Source organism: Pholcus phalangioides, unplaced genomic scaffold (genome assembly GCF_987345545.1).
Source record: "Pholcus phalangioides strain wild (caught in Gottingen) unplaced genomic scaffold, Ppha-v1.0 ptg000015l_1, whole genome shotgun sequence".
Lineage (NCBI taxonomy): Eukaryota > Metazoa > Arthropoda > Arachnida > Araneae > Pholcidae > Pholcus > Pholcus phalangioides.
The window spans coordinates 104705280-104729607 of record NW_028301608.1 but is presented as its reverse complement, the minus strand read 5'-3'; the positions used below and the strand labels follow the sequence as shown (position 1 = coordinate 104729607).

The 24328-nt window shown below is 37.5% G+C and overlaps 1 protein-coding gene across 3 annotated transcripts in view; it reads right to left on the bottom strand.

The window, feature by feature from the left end:
• LOC149077254 (uncharacterized) overlaps positions 1-24328 on the bottom strand; it is a 247059-nt gene that overhangs the window by 89123 nt on the left and 133608 nt on the right. For 2 of the 3 annotated variants that reach the window (XM_089245012.1, XM_089245011.1), the window contains exon 2: positions 12414-12430. The exons of the other annotated variant lie outside the window; for it this stretch is intronic. The gene's annotated coding sequence lies outside the window, so the exon portion shown is untranslated. The remainder of the gene's footprint in view (positions 1-12413; positions 12431-24328) is intronic. 3 annotated transcript variants of the gene reach the window in all.

The following is a 24328-nucleotide window of genomic DNA, read 5'->3' as shown; positions in this document are numbered from 1 at the left end:
CATCGATATTTGTTATGGGCATCTTTTTCACAGCCACCTCGTCGGGCATTTTGCCTGTTGTGGCTTTGTATTTGTATATTGTACCAAAAACTGTGTTGCCACCAAAATAGGTGCTATTCAAAATTCTGGACTAAAAATTAATGTCTTTGTACGGATAAACGAATCAAACCGTGAAAGAAATCATCAAGTAGGGGTGGCGAATGGCTTCCATGCTCACCATCAGGCAAAACAACCTTCCGGCAAATACACCGTTAATGTTCGCGCGCGTTCATTCTTCCGACAGTAATCTGGAAAGAATTTCCATCAACAGCCTGACGCTAATCCAGTTTTATTAAGCTTTTTTTTTTGTTGCTGTTGTTGCCATTCTTGGTTCTTCTTAACGGCTGTTGCCTTTTCCGTACGATGTCATTCGTTTTTACCAAGGGCTTCACTTTAACTTGAAGGGTTTCCAAAAAGGGCTTTTCTTTATTTTTTTCCTTCTGTTCTTTATCCCAGGAAGCATTGCCTTTGAATCTGTCCTATTAAAGTGAAATGTGGCTTTAGGATTATTGCGCTTCATTATCCATTCTGGAACTTGTTCGTGCTGAGATGGGAGGCGGAAAAAGAAAAAAATAAAGCGAGACTAAAATCCCTTATTATAATATATGTCCGGCCCTTCATTGTAAGCTTTAGGAGAAGGAACGAGCTTTCTCGGAATGATTATCAGCTGTTTCGAAAGCTTAATCGTAAGACCATTGATTCAGTGGATACTGTTGATAACATTCTGCGATTCCATTACAGCAAGAAAGGAGTTATCGAATCGGATTTTAGTTTCACGATGAATACAGTAGTGTGTAGCTGGGGAATATATGAACGGAATATCTATCGTTGCTATTGTAGAAGACTTCTTCTTGATGGATTCGTTGTGAAACAGTTTAAGTGCAGTCGAATTCGGTTATAAGAAGATTCCGTGAAAGTTTTTCAGTATGATAGAGGTGGTTGTCGCTACAACGAATGTTGATGTTCTCCACGATATTTTATATCTGAGAAATATAATCCGATGCAACATAATACGAAAAGCAATTTGTTTTTCCGATGTATGTTATGGAAAAAAATTGCGAGGTATTGGGAACACATAAGTCCCGTTCACATGTGCAAATATTGCGGTAGTATTGGCAGCACTATAACAAGCATTGCGTATAAACAAGCTTCACGTTAGGTTCACACCACATACATGCACAGCTTCCAGCATGGCCCAGGTCTTCTTCGACCACTTACTAAAATCTCTTCATTGAGACAGAGTGACGGGCACCGTCACTCTGCATATATATATATATATATATATATATATATATATATATATATATATATATATATATATATATATATATATATATATATATATATATATATAGGCAGGTGGATTGATCTTTCATGCACATCACCAGTGAACAAGTGTTAAAAATTGATGATCGCAAAAATGATGCCAGCGTTAAATAAATCACGTAAATCTTCATAACCGGTAGTAGTTCTTGATAATGGACATAATTTGATCAGATTCTTTTTAGGGATTTTCATTGACTACTTTTGTGATGAATTTGGTTTCATTTTCAGCCTCCTATTCATTTATATTGTATTTCTTAATTCAATTTATTTCTTCACTAAATTCATTTCTATTTCATTTGTGGCCAACTGTCGATGAAATTGCATCAACACCGATGAAAAAAATTATAAAATAAAAAGGAAACTATTCAGAGACCTCTGGTTCAAATGGAATTTGTTTTGTATATATATATACAGTACGTTTTTTACATATCTACATAGTTGAAAACCTCACGGCAACAATGTACCAATATGGAACGAATTATTTCACCTGTTTATTTACATGCATAGAATATACATAAAATCTTCGACCAATCTCCTTAATAATACTAAACCCGAAATAAACTTCAATCTGCTTCGAAACTGAGTCAGAACTAGACAAATGTCATAATTCACGAAGAAAATGTCCGACAGCAATGGTTCCTTAGCTCCAACAAAGATTTTGAAAGTTTTTTCATGGTTCTCAAATAAATGCGCGTTTGTAAAATGTATACACGTATTTACTCTTCTTTACGCCATTAAGTCGATACCAAGAAACTCCCGTTATTCCGGGCACATCGATCCATAATAGAACCGTAATCAAAATTAATTGATAAAGTTTGTTTAATGAGATGATACATTACACCATAATGGGAAAGAGGGGATAATGATATTGATTTCACATCTTCCGAGAATATAGTAAAGACTTATCATCCTGTATAGTTAACACAAGGCGATATATTTCATTAAAATCTTAATGAATATATATCTCATTCCATTACGTGTTAATCTCGTCTCGTGAAATTGTTAATCTCTCTCTCCCCGTTCAAACGAACATTCTATTAGGCACAGTTTCTCAAAGATTGCGGCACTCAAGAAGTCTGTGCTGCAATATCCTGACCCAAAAAATACACACCTAACGACATTCTTCTCTTCTTGTGTTGTTTAAGTGACAGCGAAATTCTTCATCCTGACAATGGTATTCCAGTTAGTTTCCCGTTTAATTGCATTGCTATCGAAAGATACGCATTGAATTCTTTATCTCGTGTAAGAGAGAAGAGAAGTGTTGAAAGATAACAAAGCAACAACAACTATAATACATTCTTCGTCCAACGAATATCCACGTGCTAATAGACATTTATTGTTATTGAAATGTTTTTTCCCCTTTCAACTCATCGAGATAGTTTTTAGAAATTCTTATAATTACTTATGAAATCGATTTTTTTCCGAAAATGAGGTTTGTATGTTTGTTTTCTCAGCATTACCTAACACCGATTATATTTTCAGAACTTCATAAAGTAAGTGACTACCGATTGAATTGGAACGAATGGTTTGTCAAACGGTGTTTAAAGCATTGTTTGAATGATGATACCTTATGAAGAATTTTTTTTTTAATGTTCTGTTCGAATGTCGATGTTGTCTGAGGCATTATTTGAATACCAAACTGTGTAAGGACTTGCTTTATACTGAACTGTCTAAAGAGTTTGTTTGAATACCAATGTTATCTGAAGCTTTGTTTAACCCTTCAAGCGACAATTAGAAAATCACTGTTACCTTCTTCAAAATGCCATATCGTTTTTAATGAAGGAGGCTTTCTTCCGATTTTTATAGTAGATGCAAACTAAGTGGTGTAAGGAAACGTTTTCCACTGAGAAATAATTTATACAATATCTGGGCTTGTCGAAGTTAAAATAAGAGGTTTTATGGAGACGAGATATCTCGTCATTGCTGCTTACAGGGTAAAAACCGATGCTGCCTGAAGCTTTGATGCTTCAATGTTGTCTGGAGCATTGTTGAAATGCCTAATTGTTTGAAGAGGCGAGCAAATGTGAGTACCGATGTTGTCCGAAAAATTGTCTGCAAGCCAGTATTGTCTGAAGCATTGTTTGAATATAGATTTTATCTGAAGCATTGTTTTTGAATACCGATTTTATCTGAAGCATTGCTTGAATACCGATGTTATCTGAAGCATTTCTCGCTGACTGATGTCTGAAGCATTTCTCGCTGACTGATGTCTGAAGCATTTCTCGCTGACTGATGTCTGAAGCATTTCTTGATAGCTGATTTTATCTGAAGCATTTCTCGCTGACTGATGTCTGAAGCATTTCTTGATAGCTGATTTTATCTGAAGCATTCTTTAGAAAACCGATGCTTTTTGAAGCTTTGTTTGAATACCGATGCTGTCTGCAGTATTGGGGTAAACATAACCAAGAAATCGAAAACAGATCAACATAAAGGTTAAACTTGTTATTAAACAGTTGTTTGTTAGATAAGAAAGATATATATTCAGAAGCAAAAGAAATTATCACAAGCAGGCCATGCTATAATTATTCCGACCATTTCAACCCGACAAGACGCAGTTATCAGAACAGCCCGATAATAATAATAAAAAAAAAAAACGCGAGTTAGACTGGACTTAGCAAGAGGCCATATACCTAACGAAGTATTTCGTCTGCCTAGTCTCGTTGTAACGATACAACTACTTCACAAACATTACCCTTTTACCCATTACCTTTACCATCCTTTCTTTCTTTTCTTACCCAAGAAGCGTTTCTTGTCTTTCTCCGGCTTATTGGGACAACACACACACACACACAACCAACCAAAGTCTCTCGACGACTGTCTTTCCTTCTTTTTTCCCGTATGTTTTTCCTTTTCGCGTCGTGTTCTGTGTGTGCGTTGGTAGCCAAGCGCGTTTTGTTGAAGAATCCGTTACCCGCACTGGTAACCATGAATAAGAACTGTTATTGCGGCGCTTAACGCCGCGTTTCCCCCCCCCCCTCCCTTTCGCCCCCACAGTTCGTAATCGCCAAGGACAAAAGAGGATTTGTTTTAATCCTACTGACGACAAGACCCCCATGCTAATGGAACCCTTACCGCACCACTGATGTAATGTTCCTTTCCCTGGGATTTTTCTATCTGTGATTACGCGCTGAAAGACGTCCTGTTATTTCCTTATCTTATTCCTTTTGGAATTTCCCCCCTTTTTTTTCTTTTCCTTTGTTCTTCTCTCAATGCGCTTATCTTCTTGCTTGGGAATGGAATGGAAATCTGTGTTTAGTTGTTTGGTTGGGCAAGTAATTATTATTGCGATGTTTTCGACGGTAGTAGTCATAGATTCTTCGGCCGAAATATGGAAGACAATGTAATTGAATGAGATGTACAGGGTGGTTCCATAATTCCCCTTGCCGCAGTTTACTAGTAAGCATATCATTAATCCAAGAGGCATACTTCCAGTTAGAAGAAAGTATCCAAATAACGTGTCAAATTCAGATACGCCATTCAGGTTGCAAAGGGTTGTATAGTTATTAAAATTAACTTCTTATACGCACTTCCCGTCTTCGAAAACCCAATCAGAAAGTTGTTGCACCGTCTCTCCTCAGGCCAACAAATAAAAATTCAACGTGTCTAAGTGCAATTTTCGTTGAGATATATGAATTCAAAAATGAGTGAAGGGTTGGGAAAGAACCACAGAAACCAACAGACACACGACGGTTCTTTCCTTCGTTTATGCTGTCGTTTCCCAACTTTTCCTCGATTTACGAATTCAAATATTTCAGCGAATGTTGCACTTGGATACGTTGAATTTTTATTTTGTTCGCTTCTGGAGAAACAGTGCAACAACTTTCTAATTGGGTTTTTAAAAGACAGGTTGTCCGTATAAAAAGTTAATTTTTATATTTTAATAACTATACAATCCTTTGCAACGTGAATTATGTATCTGAGTTCTACAAGTAATTTTGATACTTTTTCTAATTGGAAGTATGCCTCTAGGATCAACGGTTCGCCAGTAAAATGAGGCAAGAGAATTATGGAATCACCCCGGTATACTTCAATTCAAAATATGGAACGCAGATGTTATCACCAGCCAGCAGGAACACAAATGAAGCAAAACTCTAACAACATAAATACGTTAAGGATCATACATACCTTCAGAACTCACATTCCGGCGTGTACCGATTCATTGGAAATTACACGGAAGAATATATATGGGGTCCATGTACGGTCAAGTAGTTAGCAGTAGTACTGTGATACAAATTACTTTCCGAAACTATTTGCCGGATGTACATGGTGTCTGGGCTAAAGGTATCCAAAAATAACAGCTTATAGGGAGAAATCCATACACAATTACTTTATAAAGTATATTCAAGTTTCATCGAAAAGGGTTATTCCTCAAGTTTAGTTACAGGTTAATGAAGTTCAGTATTCCCCAATATGCATCTAGATGCGTTATTCAAGCATCAAAATTCAATTTTGCTGCTTCAAATTTTCGGTAAGTATTTTTAATAGAGTTTTTCTCACTTTTCTCTCTTAATAATGCTAATAATGATAAAATAATGCCTCTTCAAATTTTAGAGAGGAGTGAAATTACTGTTCAAAAAATCACGTGTTTTCGGTTAACACCAATAAAGTTAAATGTGAGCACTTTTACTAGCTTTGCAGATTCCAAATGATACTCGATCTCACCTAGGTGTTTAGTAGAATTTGTCTGTGCAGCGATACAGGATAATCATGTAGGAGGGTTCAGAGTTTTTTTTAATTACGTTTAACTGAATTAAATTCAACTGGCCTAAGCACGCAGAGGGCACAGTAGCCCAGGGTGATAAGATACACGTCTAAATCACCAAAGGATGCTTGAATGTGTAGCGAGTTCGATACCCCTTCATCATTGTCAGGTACTTTCTTGACACAGGGGTACAACAGAAAATGGCAACATGCCCCCAGGAAAAGATTGCCATCACAAAGAGTCCCACACCGAGGGGTTAGCGCACCAACCTCTCGGTGAATATAAAAAAGGCTGCCGTTCGGAATGGGCAATAAAATGTAGATCTCGGTCTAATTAGCCATCATGTGCAGAAAATGACCGTATTGCGACAAAAATGATCAAATGATAAGTACGTAGAACCCCCACATGCACTTACGAATTACACGTGCATCTCTTAAACGTTTCTCTGAGGAACTTTTAACGAATTGGTGCATGCCGGAAAGGGCTTGTGTGCGTGTAAATATAAGTGTGATCTTAACATACTTATGATGTATGAGCTCATTCGTATTCCATGTTCGAGACAATCCGTCACATATTAAAAATGAAAGTTGAAAGGAATGAAACTATTACAACTAAACCACACATTCACCTCGTCCATATTCCCCTTCGGAAATTCTAACGAATTGGTACATGTTGGAATGCGTCAAAAAACCGTCTGTACTCGTGTTGTAAACGTTACTTGAAGTTGAAAAACCAGATTTGCTGTTCATATTAATGGGAACAGGTAGAAAATGAGAAAATTATGATTTATTTCAAACGCTCATACATTGAAAAAGAAAAAAAAACGCATTTAGCACGTCAAAGTACAAGAAAGTCACTATGTCACTATTCACCTGATATTCACAATTCATTTTTACTTATATCCCCCGTTCTTTCTTACGCCACTCAAATCTGGGGCCCCTACACCTCCAGTAATATAGACAAACTCGAATCAATCCAAAATGAATCCACCCGATTTGCTCACGACTGCTGGTCATCTTTCGTTTCCACGTCCGAACTCAAAAACGAACTTCATCTCCTCCCTCTCTCTACTCTTCGTCTCATTTCTCGATTAACATTGTTTTATAAAAAAATTTATCGTCAATTCAACATAGATACCTGTGGTATCTTTGCCAAACCATCCTACATATCTAGAAGACTCGACCATTCCCTTAAAATAAAACCTATTTTTGCTTCCACTGACTGCTTTAAATACAGATTCTTTCCTGTTACCATTGGTGAATGGAAGAAACTGCCAAGCTCTATTGACGAATCCCCTACTCTATCACTAGTTTTTTGTCCAATATAAAACAATATCTTTGTCATTTCCAATCGCATCTTCTTGTATAAGCCCCCAGGGCCAAAAATATTGTATAAATAAATAAATTCACATGCATTCTGGACGATCACTTTATCAATTTTTTCTGCAACAGTCATTTTGTAATCAGCCTAAAGCCATTCGGTTAGTTAATCAATAAATACATGATTTTGAATGATTGCGCTCTTTATGTAAAAATATAAATTCCGTATGGACGGGATTACATTATAAAAGTTTGATAAAAGATCTTTCACAAAGCTTGAAAAATGCAACCAATAGCGTATTGGTTACATTTGCTCGAATGTAGTGGTTTTTTCCCCTTAAAGTTTTGTAAAAGATGCTTTATCAAACGTTCATAGAGTAATCCCAGCCTAATTAAATGACAAAAAAGTTTAATAGAAAAAATCTGTGGGGATAAAAGAGCTTTTACTCTTTCCCCCCAAAAAAACATTAAGCTTCTAAATAAATCTGGAAACTCCATAGACTATTGGTGAATACATGATAAAGCAGTCCCGAGAAATTTCAATTATTAAGCAGACTTCGAATGTAACTTGTCACGTTTGATGTGAAATGAAAGTTTCGAACTAACTAATAACTTTTAGGAGCAGTTACATTAAAAATTTAACATTTTTTCGGGGAAGTCATTATCCTGTGAAATAATTAGGTGATGAATAATTTTATTCCGAACTAATGAGAAACCGAAGAGGGTTACAATTACTGTTCACTCTGTAACAGTTCAGAGTCTTTATGTGTTAGGGACCTGTTTCAGGAATCTTTGGCAGAGATCGGACTAATGTATATATGTGTTATACAGTATACATTGTGCATAGGTAACAGGGAGTATGACATTTTACTGGCGTACCGTTGGTCCTAGAGGCATGCTTCCAATTAGAAAAAGTATACAAATAACGTGTAGTACTCGGATATGTCATTCCATGTTGCAAGAGTATGTATAGTTATTAAAATAAGAAAACTAACTTCTTATACGGTCCCCGTGTGCCCAAAAATCCAATTAGGAAGTTGTTGCCCTGTTGTTACTTATGATGCCAACTAAAAATATTCCATTGGAAATAAAACACCGTTAAATGCGGATGAAACGGTTTTCCCGCATTTAACGTTGTTTTTCCAAACTTTCTTCCTCTTTTTCCGACTTCAAATATCTCAGCGAATATTGCACTTAGAAACGTGGAATTTTATTAGTTGCAATAAGAAGAGACAGGGCAACGACTTTCTAACTGGGGTTTTGAGTACAGTGTTCGCATAAAAACATAATTATTTATTTTAGTGGTTATGCAATATGAATGACCCATATATATCAGAGTACCGCACGTTATTTGAATACTTTTTCTAATTGGAAGTATGGTTCTTGGACCTACGGTTCGAAGTAAAATGCCTTACGCCCTATTACCTGTGCAGCCTGTATATGTTAAGCAGTAAATGTGATAAATCTAGTTATTATATGTAATAAACCGGTTATTATATGTTATAATCACCGAGCATTTTGGTAAGTTTGATGAGTTTTTCTGAATTAATCACTTTTACCGGTTGATTATGCATACTACTCACGCTTCATTAGTAAAATATATACTAAAAAAATCATTTTTACAAGCGATTATGCATAATATCCAACAAGCGTCGCGTCGTTGGTAAACATGAATCGAACTATATGATATACTATAAGTGATAATTCATACATGTATTATTATATCGGGGTCCGATCGTAAAATTTGTCATTATATCGGGATCTGTCTATATTCATCGCACATACTACACTCATTCGGGATTATTTTCATATTTATACAAATTCACCGATTACACTAGGGTATTATGCATAATCAAAGATTAAGGCGATAGAAATTTCAAATATTTATTAAATTTACTAATGACGCTTGGTTATTACGCATAATCACCGGCAAAGGTGATAATGTTTTCATTATTTATCGAATTTACCAACGACACTTGGGTATAACAATACCTTAATCTTCGGTAAAAGTGATAACTTTTTTAGTATTTGTCAAATTTACCAACGGCACTTTGGTATTATTCATAATCTTCGGTAGAAGTTATAATTGCTTTAATATTTATGAAATTTACCAACGACAATTACCAACGATACGCGTGTCATTGGTAATGTGAAAAATTTGAGCATTCAAGAGCGAACTTCTTGAAAAATTCATTCAGCATTTGGAAGTCAAAGAAACCGATCAAACATGCATATCAGAGTATATATTAGTACGTCCATGTTTAGGTTATCTCATGGCTTTTACTCTGCGAACCCCGAATGTTCTCTTTTAAAACTTTACCTAGTAACATATAAATTATACAGTCTTTAAGAGAGTTTTATACCTCATTTTATTTTTCATTCAGGTCTTCCATCTTTGCCAAATCCGATAACGACGAGCAAAAACCTCATTACGTAACGGACGTGAGATGCTTATCTGACAGAGAACAAAATGTTTCAAATAATCACACTATTTTAAACGGTCAACGTATTTCCGTGTAAAAAAAAAAAAAAGATTCAGAGTCTACGTATTTAAATTTGAGGGAAAAATGTTTGTATTTTTTATTACTATTATTTATTCAAGTAACATTTCAAAAGAAAAAACAAGATTTCTAGAGACCATTTCTCTGTCTCTTAATATGTGTATTTTTATTTCTGTGTAGTTGAGTCCGGCCCCACACATGTAATGTTCCTGCGTTTGTGCGTGTGTGTTTTTTTATATCGATTTGTCATTAGCACGTTTTTACTGCAGGGAAAGAAAAAAAAAAGGCAACTGTCGACTTTTCAACGACGCATTTTGAGCATTTTGATTGCTGTGAAAAAATAGTTCCCGAGGCAATTTCTATGCGTCTCCTGGCTCTATCTTGATGGCGATTCCGGCCAGAAAAAAAACATATAAAGAGATGCGTATCTCGTGGTGATTCAGCGCATGCAGCAGTTTAGTTCCAAAGATATGCCAACAAACGATAACAACAAAAATAAAAATGTATTGCATCGCGTAAAGACAAAACAGCAGTTTTTTCCTAGATATTTTCCCTTTATACTGTACCTTTATATTCGTATATATACGCCTATAACTGAGTTCATAAACCTTTGGGGAAAGTTGGCAATGTTTCCCAATTACTGGCGTTAGTGGCGTGTATTATCAAATATTATCAGAAAAATAGACGTGAGAAGAGAATTCAAATACGGTCTCTTACTTAAAAAAAAAGCGAATTCTAGACTTGGGTTATGACCAGTAGGCACCATGAATATAGAAGCCGGGACTGTCTCAAACGGATTCAAATGTGATTTCAGCGAGTCTAAATCCGGTGCGAACTTAGAATACAGTGTGCCTAAATTAATAGCCGAATATGGCGTCTTTCCATATCTTCTGACAGTCATATGGTGTAGTAAAATGCCGTTCGATCTGAAAACGAAACAATTTCTTTAAGCTAGGGAGAGAGTTTCTTGAAATATTAGGCTGACTAATCTAACATCTTTGAGCAAAAGCGTGACATCATTATCACTATAGCAAATAGCTGTACCCCATCATGCTTTTCGTTTCCAGACATCACTTGTAGCGGCTAACCTGTTTTTTTATGACCACTTCTAAGATGGATGGCGAGTCTGCTCTTTTTTTTATAGGTGCCTGCCTTGACTCAAGGAATTTAATTAATATATCTCAAGTGATACGCATGGGTTATGGTGATTCGGCTACAAGTAATGCTTCTCACAAATGATCGACTCTATAAATGTTTAACAACTAAAAATTATTATCAGGGTGTTAAACGTTAAAAAAGTAAAAACTAAAATAACAACACATTTTACATTAGTATTTTTTAACCGGGGGTCCCCGAACCCTTCGGGTGTCCCTGGAAAGGTTTTAGGGAGGTTTTACACGCGCTTGCATAGGAAAAAAAATCAAAGTATTTTTTTAGAATTATTTTATGCTGAACGTGAAAAGCAACTCTGGAAAGGCGTCCGTGGCTCCATCGTATTGGAAGTTTCCTTTGCCATGGTCTACAAGCAAATAAAATGTTATGTTATTATGTTAGAAGTTTCCTCTGTCCCCCCCCCCCCCTCTCCTCTTATTGGCACAAAGGATCCGTGTAACAAAAATTGTCAAGAACCCTTGTAATTAGATATTATGTACTGCTGCTGCCCACCTATTAAAAATAAAAGGTCACGGCTGTGAAGGATTACAAGATCATTCATCGAGACCAATTTTTATACGCATGTTGTTGATGTGAGAGGCGAAACTGCATACGAAGCAACCTACATCTAGGTCTCACGAACAAGGTTTACTATCACTTTACCGCACATCTTGTTATACGGCGATTTCCAACTGATGGAATTTGGTGGGAAACGAAGGTGGGCCACAACAGATTCGGTAGGTAAAGAACTTGTTCCCAATGTTCTTCCCCCGAATCGTACCCTGACGGTAACCTTCACGGTGGAAGAAGAGCAACTTACTACCGCACCACTCAGGAGGTGAACAAGACTCACTGGAGCTATCTTGGCGAACATGATGGACACGTTAAAAGTAACCCATACCTCTAAACGTAGAACTACATGCATTTTAACCAAAAAGTAATACTTCAAGTAAATTTTGTTCGCAGCAAATTTTAATTACATAACCATTTACCAGTTATATATTAGTGATTAAACAAACACACAATTATCGTTTTTCTGTATACTACTCCAGTCGAATCCCATTTTGAGGAATACCATTATTACAGCGAAAACCTCGTTTTAACGAACCCTTTTTCTAATTCCCCAGGTAAGTTTACATAGAAACCATGCAAAATCTTGTAATTCCTTTATAACGAAACTTCATTATAACAAAATGATTTCTCCGGTCTCTTGGATATCGTTAGAATGGGATCCGACTGCATATCAAAATTGAGTTTTTGTTTTGTTTAAAAAAAAACGATTCTAGTGTTTTGTGAATTTCGTTTCTCTGGTTAATGTAGGGGTTTTTCCCATGAACTGTTAAAAAATTCGTGTAAAAACAATAATTCACTCACCAAGGAAAACAGCGAGCCTGAAAAATAAAAGAAATAAAATCGTTATCCTTTTAGTCATTGATAAATATAATGCATATTGACAAAAAAAAAAAATTACCAAATAGGTAAATTAGTCATAAGTGGCGGAACCTGGGCTCTCATAACATTGCAATCCCACAGTTAGGTTTTCGTGAATATGAAAAAAAATTCGTGAGTACACAAAGATATTAATAACTGGTGAATATGCAGACGTTCGGCCATTTTTGAGGATGCCTTGAATGTCGTGTAAACAGAACTTTCAGCCCAACCCTAACGTTTTCGTTGAGTCAGTGTCTGGTCGGGTGCATTCAAAATTAAAAAATGAAACCAAAGACAAAGAATAAAGAATTATCTGCTCCTATTAAGGTCTACCTCATTTTTTTTCGGCCTGGTAGCTTATAAAACTACTAGTTCATAAGAAAAATATCGATCAAAAACAAATGTCAGTTATTAATTATTGTAGGAAGTCTTCGTTTTTACTCCTGTTCCCGGGATGGGCAGCCCATGTTGTTCGAATGATTACTTAATCTAACAACCACCAAACCCACTACCATTTAGGTACAATCTTTCGATATCTCGAGCCAATCAAAGTTCGACAATTTTTAAACATTTGAAATACACGACAACATCCCATGCTGATGGATCCCATGGTTAGTTGAATATCTCCCCTGATGTGACGAAGATTTTAAACTTTCAGCGAAAACTTCAATCAGTTTCAGGTAATCCACGCGCACAGCTTTGCCCAACTGAATGAAAACGAACGCATTTGGCTGTGAAATCATCCAAGCCCGTGCCACGAGTTATTTCAATCAATACAGCTTTCTTTGTATTTTCAATAAAATGAGCCTAGGGTGGTCAATAATAATGAATATTGTAAGGAAAAAAAAAAGGATAAAAATTTAACCCCCCTCACACAAACGTTCCTTGTTAGAATCTTCCAGAACTCTTTTAAAGTCCAAACATCTCCCTGCAGGATGATTGATGAAGCCCTTTATGACATCAGAGCGCAATTTAAACACGCCGGTGGTTTGAATTTTATTAAGTTTGTCGTTCTCTCTGTGTCGACTCTTAAGATTGCATAACGAGTTGGGAGGTTGGTTGGTTGTATGTGTACGATGGGGTGACAATTTCCACCGCTTTCCGCCAACTGTAGTAGTGCAATGTGTATACGTTTCGCAGGGCCCCGTGTTTCTCCTCGTCCCGACCGACCGACCAACAAACCAACTTCTTTTGCCCCGAGGTTAGGCTTAGCTCTTTTGCTTCTCCAACCTCGAGTTTCTGGAAATTGCGCGTTAGGAGTTTTCACTCGGGTGTGATAAACGCACCAAATATTGGCTTAAGAACGTGAGAGAAAAGTTAGTTAACTCGTGACTGAAAAATTATATAGAGCGTAAAACGGAAATATCTGTTACAAGGCGGGCAAAGAGAGAGAGAGAAAGAGAATTCTCTTACTAATAATAAGAAGAACGCAAAATAGTCACCGCCGTCGGTGGTGAGAGGGTAAAGTCAAGCCAAGGGGGTAAATTTTTAATCAAATTGTCTCGTTTTAAGTTGCAGCTTTTAAAACTCTCGGTTTTAAACGAGGAAAATACTCCCTGAAATTTCAACGGAATTTTTTTTTTTTAAGTTTACACTCGGTAAATATTAGAATAATGTCTTCCCTCTCACTCTCCTTAGTGTTTTAATGAATTCTTTCTGCCGGCAAACGGAATAAACGGTGACTTGCTGGTTAAGATACAAAGTCGCGTTCAAGGCGCGAGTGCGTGTCATTTTTGGCACATGACATCTACGCAAATTCAATAAATCGAGAGAGAGAGAGTGAGGGTGGGGGGCTGAAAAGGTAAACATAGTTGTTGAAATCTAGTTGATTAGAGAATATTAGAACTCTCTTGAGCTGCGAGATATTGTAAATTGCAGGTTAATACAAAGAAAGGTCTCATATACTCGCAATCAACAAAGAATGGTAAAATATGCACATCTAAGTATTCGTTGAACAAACCAATTCTTACAACGGGATTAAAACGTTGCCAAAGTCTAATATTGTGAATAAATATTGCTGTTTATTTTAGGAAATTTAAATGCAGAAGAGTTTGAGATGTGTGAATATTAACATGGTGAGTGCAATGTTTTCTATTGGATTTCGTTCTCGCGTGTATTCAGCTTATTCTTCGAGTCAGAGTTTCTCAACCTTTTCACCCTTCGAAACCCTTATTCTTATGGGTTAATAGTTTAATAATTTTCGATGGAAGATTCGAATTTTCAGGCACACCAGGGCATACAGTTTGAGAACCCCCTGGATTATGGTGTTAGTGTTATACCATACTAAACATTTCGGAAACAAATCTGTGAGTTATACATATTCTTAGCAAATTTTGACGTAATATACAGGGTGTTTCAAAAAGAATCATCCGATTTAAAAAAAAACTTTAATTATTTAGCTTTTAATCCGTTTTAATCGAATATTGTATAGGTTGAAAGAGGGAAATCTCGAGTTTCACGCAATTGCCGACAGGTAGCACTAACGCTCTTCCTTCGGCCGCCACTTCATTTTTTGTCAATATTGGCGTTTCTCACAGTTAGAAATCGATTCGGATGACTTCATTTTTCAGCAAGACTGGAGCTTGGACGTTTGAGAATTTTTGAACAATATTGCATTCCTAAACGATGGATCGGCCGTACGGGACCTGACGATTCAGTTAAACATCACTGGTCTTCAAGATCGCCAGACCTCACAGTTTTCTTCTTGTGGGGGTTTATAAAAGACTACGTTTATGTGCCTGACGATACCCATAACTGCAGCCGTGGAAGCAGTGGATGCAAACATGCTCACAAAAGTTTGGGACGAATTTGACTACCGTATAGACATATGCCGTGCATCCCAAGGTGGACATATTGAGCACCTTTAATTCGGTTTGTAAAAGAACTTTGATTAACCACGTAATATCAAATTAATCTTAAGTGTCTATGTTCAATATTTTTTCGTGATATATTCATTTCAAATCGGGTGATTCTTTTTGAAAATTCTTGTACTCTTTCGAGGGAAACTTCGATGTGATATTCTCTTTTTAGGGAACTCTTGATACAGTTTCCATAGTCAGGAAACCTTTGGGTTTGTCAGGAGCGCCGTTCCGCTGCACTCCTAACATCAGTGGATGGCACACCATGGCACCGTAGTGCACAGTTTGAGAACCCCTGGACTATAATGTCAGTGTTATACCATATTACACATTTCGGAAACAAATCTGTGAGTTTTCCGCGTCATTTTAGTGGAGCGGCTTATCCGCTCGAGTGTTGCCACTGGTGTGGCTCGTAACGCTGCAGTTGACCATTATTTTGGCCCTCGAACAGAGGAAAGTTGGCCACCCCCGGGATATTGTGGGGTGGAACCTTTGATATCCGTTTAAGCAGGATCGACTGCACTTGAAATAATATCCATGCTTTAACCTCTTACGCCCGATCGCGGGAGTACTATTTGGACTAAACACAAGTAAATAAATTCACACAAGATATTTGTCTTTTCTTTTCTCCCTCTCTTCACCATCGCAAAGCTTTACATAGTAACTCTATCTCTTCAGAAATCGCTCTTTCTTTCCCTCCTTTCTTTATACTATAATGCATCTTTCTACTATACGTGTAAGAGAGAAAGAGAACACGTAACGCGAGAGTGAAAAGAGGAGTCTAAAACAAAACTCTCTTACCTATTAAACTTTTTCCCATTTATATATATATATATATGCCGATTTTTCAAATAGAGATAATCCTAATTTCTTGACAAAAACCTTGTACGTGAAGTGGTTAAGGGATCCTTGAAATAATATCCATGATCTTTACAAGATTACTGTAACTATCTGCACTGTTATTCATTAATATTTCTCATGGAATCCCTCTGGCGATGTCTAGAGGGTTGAGAAACGCCGACGTAAACACTGGCGAGAAACCAAAAACCAAATAAACGGAACTACGAAAACCAAGGCTAAAACATGCAAACGAGTTCCGGAAAACATATAACCTCAGCCGGAAGTAAAGGAAACAAGATGAATTTCCTGGATTAAGATTTATGTTCGCGTTACTGAACTGGTGAAGGGCTCGGGAATTGGAACCCGTTAGGAACAAAAAAGAATGTGGTGATGGGGGAGGGAAAAAAAGCAAGCAAAAGTGGAGCTTTGCGAGGAAATCAAAACATTGAACGTGCACGTGTGGGAACAAAAACACGTGGAGGAGGATACAAAGACTTATACCGTTGAGGGACATAATTTATCGAAGTCATCTGGGTATAAGGAGAGAAAGATGGGATGGGAAAAGAGGCAAGGAGAGGAGATGCTGCCGCCGGACGGAATAAGCAGGAACAGGAAGAGGCTTGAATACCTGAAGGGTACCCGCCATCACTTCCATTACATCCGGGAAAGAAGAGTGTTTCCCTAGCCGGCAAGAAATGGGATGATTCTCGGAGTGAAAATAGGAAGAAATAAATTCCAAATCTCTTGTTGTTTCCCCCCCCCCCCCTTCAACATCTCGTGTTTGGCTTCACTTTGCCGAACCAATTTTTTTAACACTCTTTGGTGTACCCGGGCAACATCGAAGCTGGTTCAATGATATAGTATCGAATTATAAGTGTAAATCATCAGCCACTGAATAACGAAAACATCTCAAACATCGGAGGAATCTCATAATTTTTACTTTTTTTCGAAATTCAGAAAACTTGGCGTGAACGAAAGAAATATGGCCAAAGAGGGAGTCATACGGCTTTTTTTTCTCAGCCCAATATATCAAGGAAACAGACCTTTTTCTGGATATTATGCCGAGGTGAGCTCGAAAAGAAAAATCATCTGCTCTCCACCGGGAATCGAACCCAGGTCGTCTAAAGTAAACGACATTCTAGGTGGTACGGTGGAGATGGTTCTCTCTACCGTCCCACTTGAGGGTCATTTGCTGAAGTATGCTTCTGCTTCAGCGCCTTATTGCGTGAAATAAAGAAGGCAAGGTTGTGGCTTTAGCGGTGTATATGGTAGTGCACTTTTTTGGTTTGCAAATAGATTTGGGTTCGATTCCGGAGAAGACCAGACATCTTTTGCCCATTTTTTGAATATGTTTACATTGGATGAACGCAGGTGTCGAGGAGATATGATCGAAGTGTTCAAAATTTTCAATGGGATGGATAGGATGGACCATAAACTTTTAGTACACCGCCAATCGACTGCTTTTACAAGGGGACACTAGTATCGATTGGTGAGGGACAATGCAAGGCTGTGGTGTCATAGGGAATTTTTCTCTAATAGGGTTGTTAATAAATGGAATAGCTTACCCCCAGAGGTAGTAAATTGTAACACAATTGACACGTTTAAAAAGAAATACGATAAAAATGTTGGGGTAAATCGAGAAGCTATCCATTCTTAGAATAAGACAACCATAAGTATTCTTTATGGGCATTGTATAATATTTTATCATGTGTATATATTGTTTAGAATTCGTGTTAATTGCATTTTTAATTGGGTTGCTGTATTTTTGAAATATATGATATCCATATTTTTATGGGCATCTTTTTCTCACCCACCTCGTTGGGCATTTTGCCTGTTGTGGCGCTGTATTTGTATTTGTATATTTGTATCTTTTCTTTCCGAGTTCAACTCGCCATAATAGCCAGAAAAAGTGTATTTCCTTGAAAGTCAAAAATACTTTTTAGACCTAGGTTATAACAACACTTTAGATATAATGTCCTATCTGATTCCCATTTCCCAGAATTCCCAAAACTAAAATTTCGCATCATGAATTCGAGCAGTGAGAAAAGTCTTTCCGCAATAAATCATTTAAAATTAATGCATAATTTGTACAGGCAAAATAATTTTCAGAGTTGTTGCTTCGGTATTTGGGGAACAGATGGCAGTGCTTCTTGAATATATAACATCCATTTCTTAGAAACAAATATCACGTGAGGTACACGGCACATTCCGCCATCCACCAATTCATGAAAAAATTCTAAAAAGGAATATGTATTTACAATGTGCAGTTTAGTAGTAAAAGCATCCATAGCCAGCTACAAGTATGTATCTGTCCAATTCATGCATTCATTATGTCTTTCAGTTTTATCTTTTGTTCGAACAAACTCCTGAAATTAACTCCAGATCAACCTATTTCAAGAAACACATAATAATATCTACCACTAATAGGTACTATGGGTGTATTTCTCGCAGAACCATCAGAAACGTCTTAGGAGGCATTACTAATACTACTACTATTGAGTCGTACTTGCACCACGTCAACAAAAATTGGAAAATTTCGAATACTTTGGTACATACAAAGTACGATAGCTTGGATAGGAAGCGGAGATGATGATGAATTTCGGATGATCAAGGGAAAAAAAATGTTAGTACTCTGTAGCTTAATGGTAGAGCACTCGCGCTGACTGCGAGAGATTGAGGGTTAGATTTCCCGTGGAGGCATGTGTGTGTGTGACTTCTTTTAGAAATTCATCTCTATCTTCGTTTGGTATCCAATGTATCGTACTTTGTATGATCAGCGGAAATTGACATCGTTTCTCTCTGAATTAGTACTTCCTGGTACGTGTGTTCTCAGTGTATGTGTGGCCCTGCAATATTTACGTCATCATAGTCATGTGTGATTTGTTTTCTACTGATGTTGCCATCTGTCTTACGTATTTTGAAGTGAAAATAGCATATGCATAAATTTTCGTGTTATGTAAGTATCGTGTTAAAAGTCTGCTTGCTCTCTGTGAAGAAACTTTTTCAAATGGGAGACCTGGAGACCTCGCGCCTCGTTGTTGCCAAACCATCGGTAGTCACTACGGCACCTCAGTACTCCTTTGAGAAAAGCCGCTGTATAAGACCCAACATTCAGGCGATTCTAACTGCACTCACAGTCTTCATCATTTAACCTTTTCCGGAGTTTTATAAAATTCGCTGCTCTGCATTATAACTGAATAATGGGAATAACCAAATCTTTTACAAATTGGCTCTTCTTTTTTTCTAGAAAGATTTTTCTCCGATTTTGTGCAGGCGATATTGCTTTTCAACCCCCACCCCCCAAACTTCGAAAACATCGACCCGAGAGAGGAAGAGAAATTCTCTATCTATCAATTATACTGAGCGCATATTTCTATATTACCCCAATGGCGAGGAACAAAATGTATATTTGAAACATCTTTCTCTTTCTGTCATCAAAATGTGCATAAAAGCTGACTCTACTCACTGGCAGTTGATCTGACAAGTTGACGGGATGGGGGTTATGCGAAAACATGTTTTTCATGTTTAAGAAAAGCGAAATTTAAAAGGTTTTCATCTTCACCTTTTTCGAAAAAATTGTTATATTATCCTATACTAATGTTTTGCCACCACTAATCATTAACCACCAATAACCGGTTGGTCATGGAAATAAGCACACAATAAAAAAAAGGCCCCTCGTATAGCATCTTACTCGCTCGATAATGTCACAGCTATGGTTCAATGAGTAAACCCAGTACATTCTTTAAATGGAAGTCGTCAGTTGTTCACGAGCGGATCAATAATAGATCTGTCTATTCATATGAATTTAAAATAGATTTTTAATCTAGTTTTATAGTCATGGATGTACGTTGTGGTGGTTGAGTGGTCGTAGTGACAGATTCACATCGCGAGGATTCAAGTTCGAACCCCACTGTCGCCAGTACTGAATGAATGAACGTCAGGGTCTCTGTCACCGGATTTATCCCGTTGCCGAGATCTCTTCCAGCCCAGCTTCGTGGCAGAGTCTGGAACAAAGTGTGTGAGTGCACCTAACAGTATGAGTGTGTAGCTAGTGTTGTGTATGATATTTCAGTGCTGCCATCTATATTTCAAATTCTGAGTGAAGTGTAATGATTGAATGTTTGTAACGTTGTAGGCCTGTTGCTCTCTGTGGCGAGACTTTTTAACGGGGAGATCGGCTCGCATTCGCGCCTTGAAGTTCGGAACCACAGAAAACCAACTTCAGCCGACCACCACTGTGGGGTCACGCCAGTACTGTGTTGGTCGGCTGAAGTTGGTTTTTTGTGGTTCCCAACTTAGAGGTACAAATGCGAGCCGATATCACCGTTAAAAAGTCTCGCCAAATAGAGCAACAGGTCTACAACGGTACATTCATTCAATCATTACACTTCACTTCACTCACAGTTAGAAAAATTGATGGCAAACGGCAGCACTATAACAAGTATTACACAGAAACAAGGTGCACTACACGTACAACACACATTTCAACATCTACTTGTTCGTTACAAGTTCCACAAAGAAATATGGACGAGATGCATGTGTGGTTTAGTAGTAGTAGTAGTCATGGATGTAGGAAGGGAAACTACTCCGTACTGCTTGAAAACTGCGTAACGTTTCAAGCGTTAATTATTATCAACAGTTTCATTTCTCTGCATATCCTTCACACCAGGTTGGGTTCCGATTTATTTTCATGCTTTGTTCGAATCAAGAAATGAAAAACGAAAGCGTATATATTCCAATCCCTACATTTCTATCACATTATTCGGCATTTGTACATACTACGAGGATTTTCGCACGAGGCCTGGTTGCCATTTACACAATGCAACGGTAACTTCTTTTTATTGTTACGCGAACTCTAATGTACGAGTGATACGAGAATATATATTTTCGCTTCTTCCTTTAACTGAATAATTGGCAATAAGTGTTTTTCACGTGGAAAACATAATGTGTTCTCCATACTTTTAAGAGTCAGAAATACATGAGGTTTCGAGAGAAATTTAAAATAAAATGTGTTGGTGGGGGGGGACCACACAGAAAGGGAAGGAAAGAGAGAGAGAGAGAAACATCGTTACTCTCGAAACATCCTTAATAGCTCTCCTGTCTGTGTTATCCTCCTCCTGTCATCACAACCACCTCAAATTTCGGTGCATATACTTCTATTCTTCTTTTTTTACCACTCAATTCGTTTTTTCCCCCGGCTCCAACTTCTGGCTCCCATCAACCAACTAACCAACCGCATTCTCTGCTCTGGATCCAAACTTTTCCCTCCACCCCGAAACGGGTTTTCTGCAAGGTTCCCCGCTTTCTCCCCACGTTCCACTCACCATCTTGTTTCATCTATTCACGTCATTATTGCCGCGGATTCCTGTTTTACTTCTATTTCCCTTTCGACCAATTATGGCGGGAAAAATCATTATTTTTCTCCCTACCTCGAGGGGAATATGGGGAAAATGAATGACGGACCCTTTGTTTTCATTTTGCTTTTATTCCCCACTACTCTGCTCATTCCCTTCTCCTTCCGAGTACGTAAAAAATATGGTAAAAACTGAATGGAAAAATATTATATGTTCTGGAGCTTTAGTATCCTGGAACATATTTCGGTTTTTTTTTTAAATTTTCCTTTTTTCAATGCGGAAAAAAAAAATAAAAGGAGAAAAACTCATTTAAATAAACGTGTTTTGCGATATAACTCGCGATAGAAACTTTTTTATTTTACCTTTGTTGTTCGATGAATAGCCTGCTGTGGTTGGCACTAAGTACCGTTAAATTCTCGCAAGTTCTGTTTCTTATGATCCCGGTAAACGCCTGAATTCCTACGAATTCTGAATTCCGTCTCTACCGGAATGTTTTGTTCTCGTACTGGTTTTTCTTTTTTGACACAATCTTAATACAAATTCATACCGTACAGGTCTTTTTACAAGGACAGCATTAAGATAAGCACAATGATACGTAGGTGGATTTCGGTAAAACTTCCCATAATGAACACCTCTCATCGACGGACACTTTTTTTGAAAGTCGTGAGCGGGTTTTCAATGTATTTTATCACTCCTTAACGGGTACTCCCCGTTAACGCACAGAATTTTCGGTCCCAAGGGTGCCTGTTTATCAAAAGGTTTTTTACTGTATCAGGTTTTGCACGATAAAGATGACGTAAATTCTGATATCTGAACTAAGTTTGAATTCACGGGATTGAGAGTTACTCATGAAAAGAGAAAAAGTGTAGCTTTAAATCTTAGAAGACAGATAACAGCACCAGTGGAACAGGAAACATGAAATTCTGACAACACAAATACGTTAGGGCTGCAAATACACCCATGGGTGTGCGCAGAATCGACCTTTTGAGGCCAACGAGCAAAAAAATATTAGGTGTGGGGGAAAAAAATTTTCTTACCGAGAAATTTTAAGTCACCACCCTTCAAAAAGCATTTATCACAAAAATGAGAAACTTTGCCTGGTTTTAATTTATACAAAATTTGCCACGTTTTCAAGACAAATAAAATTCAATAGGTCGAATGGTCGACGCGTTTCGGCTCTTCAATGGAGAGCCGTCGTCAGGACTTCGTGGTCAGAATTCACACGAATGAGTCGTGGAGAGGTGATGTTTACGTCTGGTCGTCCGAAGAGTTCGCCTTTGTATTTGCTGCGTCGGAGTGGTCTTTGGATGCGAATTGGGGGAGCCGTCTGTTGCAAAGTGTTGAAAATTTTGTCTCGATGGAGGTTAATAAACCCTGTCCAAGCTGACGAAATAGGTGGCGTGTTTCTTCCATCATTAACGAGGAAATTCTGTCATGTTCTGATGAAGTATCCCTCGAGAAAATTCAGCTCGGAATTGTGTGTTTCTTTTTTAAAAACAAATGTTTTACCAAAATGAAAATTATGTGAACGTTGCCAACAGTGTTGGACAATAGCAGAACTATCCGTCTGTCCCTTCTGAACATGTTTTCGGTGTTCGAGAACTCGAATACTTAGATTTCTCCTAGTTTGGCCAATATACCCATTTTCGCAATTCTTGCATGGGATGAAGTAGATACCAGATTCTTTGGAGGGTGAGATAGGATCTTCCAAATGGGAAAAAGCTGAGTATATTTGTAGGCTGGAATATTGTATGGAAGTCAAATTTCTTCAGGAGTCAAAAGATTGAAGAGATCATGAAACTTGAAGAATCGAATGGAAGAGAACAACGGTATTAGAAAACTTTTTTGAGTCAACTGGGAGTAAGTTCGTGGTGCATGTCTGGGTCATCTTTTTGAGGATCTTGTCGATGATAAAAGGTGAAAAACCACGATTAGTAGCGATATCACGAAGGATATTGAGTTCATTCTGGAGGGAGGCTGAATCACTGCAAAGTTTTAGTGCTCGGAAACAAAAGAAGAAAACGCCGAAAGTTTCTGATTGGGAGGATGAAAGGATTTTGCATGAGGTGGCATGGAGATAGCGAAAGGCTTACGGTACACAGATGTATGAAATTCAGTGTCTGTCTTTTTAATGAGCACATCGAGAAAAGGCAACATATTTTTTTTTCTATTTCATAAGTGAATTCAATATGTGGGTCAATAGAATTCATAAATTTGAATAACTCAGTGACATTAACATCAGTCTCATCAACTAAGGTGAATGTGTCGTCAACATACCTGATCCAAAGTTTGAAGTGGCGGGTTTCCAAAAGTTTTGTTTCGAAAAAAATCCATATATATGTCACAGATTATAGGTGAGAGTGGGTTACCCATGGCAAGACCTTCTGTTTGGCGATAAAACTTTCCAAACACTGAGAAATAATTGTGCGATACACAAAGTTGGGTGAGTTGACATATTTCATCGATTTCAAACGAGAAGTGGAATTCTTGCAGACGTTGTTTCAGGAAAAGAATTGCACCGCTGATAGGAATGCTTGTAAACATGGATTTGATATCGAAGGAAATCATTGTAGTGTTTTCTGGTTGAATGCTGTGGATGATGAAAATGATTATGATTTTCCATCATCCGCAGCATTGGGTTGATGGAAATGATGATGATGAACAGGAGACACGTTTCCACATCTATCAATTCATTAAAAATTCCACAGAGGAATGTTTATGAAGTGCATGTAGAGTTAAAAGTAATAAGTATAGTAGTAACTTTTAAAATCCCTTAAGAACGTGAGGATCACGTTATTCACGTTTT